We start from the raw sequence: 6,430 nt of genomic DNA, 5'->3' as shown, positions 1-6,430 counted from the left end.
TGGGAATATGCGATGGAACAGGCTTGGGAAAAAGTGCAGACTGAGCAACTTTCAAAAATTGATGGGATAGTTCTTGGAGTTGATTATAAAAGTTAAGATCTATGGCAAGCCAAACTGGCAAAAGGAAAATAGGTCTGGGAGAGATGCCAAAACAGAGTATTAAGGTGAAGATAGGGTCAACTCACAAATAAGGAAAATGCAATCTGAAACTTCAAGATTTTATGTTTTTAAAGTATTTGGCAAGGACGCAGGAGGTGAATTTGGAGTTAGATTTCTTCTATGAACTATTTTGGATAGATTATAGGGAGTAGCATTTATAATCAAATAAAACTATCTAGCAGAACATCCAACCCATAACAGCATCTGGCTAGCAGTACCTAAAACAGCCTATCCAAGTTCCCACCAAAATGCCTATGAAAATGCAGGAAAATACAAAAACTCACATCCAAATTAAAAAGTAAGATTGAGAAACAGCCTTAGACAGAGTATGAAAGAAATCTTAACTAAGCCTAAAGTAGTTTATTTGGGTTAAAAAATTCACCCAGCTTTTATTTAATGAAACAATAGTGACAACCTGAAAAAAGGAAGCCAGTTCACACCCCTTCAACTATCTACCCTTAAGACAGAAAGCAAGGGGCTAAACCCAAAAAGTCTTCCAGAAACGAACTGAACTGCAGTTGGAAATGACTCTCAGCAATGCCTTACAACCTAAGATGCATGGCTCATACTAAAATGGCTTTTTGGGGGAGATTTTAGGGGAGTCTACATTCTGTATCAAAGAGCCTAACAAGAGAAAGGCAATAAAACTCCCCTAAATACATACTAAAAATCCCAAAGGTTGTGTGTACTTCTAAACACTTAAGAGCTATGGCAAGAAAAGGATTATGGTACTTGGGAGAGTACTAGTACCAGTAGTGTAGTAGGTTTTTTTTCATTATGGAATCAACTGCAGACCTCCTAGAATTATCTAGAATGATATGAGTTTACACATTTCAATGCATATTTATCAGTGTTGAGTATTAATCTTTGGTTATTTGAATATAAATAATTATATTTGTGTTTTTGTATCCACATTTATTAAATTCCTAGTAGTGTTAAATATATTTTTATGGCTTTAGGCTGATTATATTTATTATTTTATGAATTGTCTAATCATATTCTTCACACAATTTTCTAACAGAATCTTCGTATCAATTTTAGGAACATTTCATAAATTAAGCAACTTAACTGTTCCTTATCTCACATGTTCTTGTTTGTTCTACTAGTTTTCCCTTTGCATTATCATTTTGTTTATTACCTTATTTGACTTTTTTAAAATGTCTACCTAACCAAATTTGTCTATCTTTTCCTTTATAGGATCTTTATATATCAATGTAGAATAGAAGGTCTTTGGGCAAATTCAATAGTAAAATTTGCCATGAATTGGCTGAAATCCAGCCCTGGAAAAAAGTCACTTAATGCATCTAGTATTTCAGAGTGCCTTACGGACATGCTAAATATCCATTTATACCCTATGATATTATCTGTAATACTATAATCATATATTAGCAAATCTGAATCATAACCTAGGACTGCTCAAGTTTCTTGAGATCAGAATTACTTTTATGCTTTAAGGTTTATTTTTTAATCATCTCTTTATTTTAGAATAGTTTTAAATTTAAGAAAATATTACAAAGATAGTACAGAGAGTTCCCACGCACCCCACGTTCAGTATTCCCTAATATTAACATCTTACGTTAGTATGCTGCATCGTCATAATTAATGAATCAATATTGATACTAGTCATTAAGATAATTAGCCATCATGACTCCTTAGGCTCTCGTCTGTGACAGTACCTCAGACTTTCCTTGTTTTGGATGTCTCTGGCAGTTTTTAGAAATGCTGGTCAGGTATTTTGTAGAAGAATCCTCAGTTGGGATTTGCCTGATGTTTCTCCAATGGTTAGACTGAGGTTATGGGTACCGAGGAGAAAAACCACAGAGATAAGTTGCCATTCTTAACACATCATTTTAAGGATACTACCAACATGGCATCACCGTTGATGTTCTGACCTTGATCACCTGCCTGAGGTAGTATTTCTCCTCAGGTTTCTCCACTATCATTACTCTTCCACCACCCCCCACCAGTTTTTCCATATAGAATTCTTAGAAAGGAAATCACTTCCATATGTAAGAAGCATAAAGTTATGTTCCACCTCATTAAGAGCAGAGTATCTAATAAATTATTTGGGATTTTTCTGCAAGAGGATATTTGTCTATTATCTTCCATTAATTTATATATTCAATGATGTATTTATATCAGGGTAAACTCATAGATACTTGTTTTATACTCTGGAATATGATCCAATAACACTTTACTTTGTTGTTCAAACTGTTCCAGCTTTGGCCGTTGGGAGATCTTTCAGAGGCTCCTGTGTCCTTTTGGCATGTTCCCACCACTGCGTGAGTACACATGTGTATGCATGTATGTATTGGCACTTGCTTAACTTCTAGCACTGCAAGATGATCCGGGCTCATCTTATATATTCCCTGCCCCAGAATCAGCCATTTCTCCAAGAAGTTCTGCTTCGTTCTATTGGAGGATGGTATTAGAAACCGATATTTTTGTCCTAATATGCTTGTTGTTCATATATATATTTCTTTATGTACCCATCTGTATTTATATTAAGCTAAACGTGAGTTCATATTGATGCCTCAACTCTAGTCCATTACCTCACAGTTCATTCTATCCTCAGCCATTTGTTTGTCTATAATGTCCCACTCCAACAGTGAGAAACCTGGATCCTCCCTTCAGCCATCCATTCCTTAACTTTTCAATTCCAGAATACATGTATAGAGGTTTCAGAATTGTTAGACCACACTGCCACAGGAAACAAGTTTATCAACTAGAGTAGAGAGCTTATGTGCTTGTAAGGTGCTTATCTTAGAATGCTTTTGCAACAGTCTTACAGTCTTCACTCATCTCCAGGTTTACTTAAGTCAACACCCTTTTCAAACCAACCCTTTCAGTGAGGATATTCCACATATTTGTAGTTGCCATCAAGTTTTCTAGAGGACCAACAGAGGAAATGTTTTGAACACTTGCATCTTTTGCCAAACCATAGTTGAAAATTATATTATCCTTTATGTTACCCATTTTGCCTTTATAAGGATGTAAAATAAATACCTTCCTGAATTCAGTAACAAATTAAAAAGTACAATACCCAGAAGAACATGTATGCTTTATTTTATGAGATAAAGTATCTTTAAAGTTACTTTATCAGGGGGCTTCCCTGGTGGTGCAGTGGTTGAGAATCTGCCTGCTAATGCAGGAGACACGGCTTCAAGCCCTGGTCTGGGAGGATCCCACATGCCGCGGAGCAACTAGGCTCGTGAGCCACAAGTACTGAGCCTGCGCGTCTGGAGCCTGTGCTCCACCAACAGGAGAGGCCGCGATAGTGAGAGGCCCGTGCACCGCGATGAAGAGTGGCCCCCGCTTGCCACAACTAGAGAAAGCCCTCGCACAGAAACGAAGACCCAACACAGCAAAAATAAATAAATAAACTCCTACCCCCAATATCTTTAAAAAGAAAAAAAGTTATCAGAATAAAAACTACACGCCCTCTAGTTTTCTCCTTTTACCTTAATTCATGAATCAAAATTAAATTCAAATTTCAATAATTAATTCATCCTACAGTGTTTAAGAGTAGCTTTCCCCTGCTTCTTTTATTTGATTATGATTTCTTCAATTTTTTAAATCATTGTTTATATCTTATTTACTTTTGAGGGTGCCTCAATAATTTTTCATGAAGTAGCAGCATTAAAACAAATAAATCTGTGTCTCCAAAATTCTGGACATATTAAAGTCTTCATGTGCCTATATACCTAAAATATGTAATACATGAAATGAGTCATATCATGAAAAAATAATTTTTCCAAAATAATTTTTGTGACCCTACTCTGCAAAGCACACACTATGGAGCATATAAAACAATCAGTTCTCAAGTTCCTGTAATTTAGTCAAGAAAATTATATTTATATGAAAATAGAACTAATTCTATATGGTTATATATGTTGAAAGCTACATGGGTCATGTAATCAGTGAAAATATGATGATGTTTGGGATGTGGAAAAACAACATTAATTGGCAGTATTCTGGGTGGTTTTCTTATGAAGGTCTATTTGTTAATTTTTTTACAAATATTCATTAAGCACTTTTGAGATGCCAGAGACTACACTAAATGCTAGAGACCCAAAGATAAATAACGCACAGTCCCGGACATCAAGTAACTTAAGTCTAGACCAGAGTGCTTCACTTATGACCTTAATTTTTTTTTTTTAATTTTGGTAGACTGGAGGAACTTTAAAGGCAGGAAAGAGAAGAGCTTGGGAGATTTTACAGAGACTTACTTACACAAGAATAGTTGGAGAACAGCAGATAAACCGACCTGCCTAATGTGAAAAGTATCAAAATACAGAAAATGCAAAACTCTCCGTTGAACATAGAAAACTCAAGGAGTCAGAAAATGAGCTAAACTTTTTAAACTCATTTGTCTTAATAGAACCAGAGAAGGGTGTCAGGATAATTACACAGAAGGGATGATGCACATAAAGACAGAGACATGGAGGCAAAATGTACCGATTAAGTAAACGAGCTGCTCTGTCAGGAGTGAAGAATTTTTTTTTTTTTTTGGCTGCATTGGGTCTTCGTTGCTGCGCATGGGCTTTCTCTAGTTGTGGCGAGTGGGGGCTACTCTTCGTTGCGGTGCGCGGGCTTCTCATTGTGGTGACTTCTCTTGTGGAGTACAGTCTCTAGGCGCGTGGGCTTCAGTAGTTGTGGCTTGTGGGCTCAGTAGTTGTGACACGCAGGCTCAGTAGTTGTGGCGCACGGGCTTAGTTGCTCCGCGGCATGTAGGATCTTCCCGGACCAGGGATCGAACCCGTGTCCCCTGCATTGGCAGGCGGATTCTTAACCACTGCGCCACCAGGGAAGCCCCAGGAGTGAAGAACTTAAAATATATTTTAAGACTAGAAAAATAAGTTCGAGTCAAAGTGAAAATGACTTTCAATATCCTGATGAAAGTTTTAGGAAATCTAATTGTCTATGACATAAAGAATGATACTTGAAAGAGGTAAGCATTCAAATTAAGATTGTTTTCACAACCCAGGCACGAAGTAGAGAATAAGAGGATAAAAGAAATAGTAGATGTCAAAAGAATTGTGTCAAAAAGGAATCTGAGGTTTGAATCTAAGTAGATAAAATGATGAAATTAGAAAAATCAGAAAGCAGGGATTTGGTTACAAAAATGAATTCCATTTATAAATGTTTAATTTTACGTTCTTACAAAGTCAATCTGTAAATACAGAACAAGAGCTTTTCAAAATAGACTGGGAGGTAGAAAGAATGAATCTGAGATGCAGACTTGGAAATAACTGTATAGAGGTGAAAACTGATGATGTGAGAAGTGAAAGTACAAAGAGCTGTGAGAGCAGAAGAGAGCTTCATCTAAGGTTCAGAGAATACCAACATTCTGCAGCAAGAGCAGAAAGAGTGAATCAAGCCAAAAGGGAAGGAATCCTAAATTCTCATTGTGCTGGTTTGCACTGTCCCATGTTTCCAAGACTGGGAAAAACAGAAATGAGCAGATGAAAATCAGAAACTGAATGAAAATAAAATTGCTTATTTCCTGTAAAATGTCTAGTTCACCGTTGTCCGTCTTTCTTGGCCTGACATTAACAGAGATTCTCAGTGAGTTTTAGCAGTCAAGATCCATGTTTTCTTTTGTTTTTTAAGTCTAAGGCCATGACATTTGGACAAATGTAAGCCAAGGACTTTCCAAGTCATGTTTACTCATCACAAATTAAAATTAAAAATTACTGAATGCCTTTCATTAATTAAGGAAGGTTCTCCTTCTGTAAGCACCCACTAAAAATACCCTGAACGCATTCTGAAAACTTCAAACACCCAGCTCACCATTTTAGCCTGATCACTGGTCACCAGCTGAACAAACTGAATTTTCACCTATTCCTGAAGGACATGTCCAACTCCTCCCAGTCGGCCGGCCTGCGTACCTGCCCTTACCTGCTTACCTCCCTCTCTCTTTCTCTGTTCTTTTGTCTTCTCTTTCTCATTCCCTCTCCCCATCCCTGTATCATTTCAAGTCTCTCCTATGATGAGAGTAAGGGTTAGTAATATTTACCATCACTTTCAATGTGTTCCTTTGACTATTTGAATTTGAGTGGAATAATTTTAATTAACTAGGATAAAATTATTCAAAGAACATGTGTTCAGAACCCACTACTTATGACACAGAGGCACTAAACTAAGTTTCAGAAAGACAAAGCTACTGTTAGGAGCTTAGTCTATTAAAAGATATTCCATTTTTCTTGGACACTGTTTAAATTATCAGAAAGATACCATTGTGAAAATAGCACAATCAACAGATAAAGAA

The sequence above is a fragment of the Phocoena phocoena genome, chromosome 2, assembly GCF_963924675.1.
Source record: "Phocoena phocoena chromosome 2, mPhoPho1.1, whole genome shotgun sequence".
In the NCBI taxonomy this organism is placed as follows: Eukaryota; Metazoa; Chordata; class Mammalia; order Artiodactyla; family Phocoenidae; genus Phocoena; species Phocoena phocoena.
The sequence above is the reverse complement of the archived record's forward strand: the minus strand, read 5'-3'. Positions refer to the sequence as shown.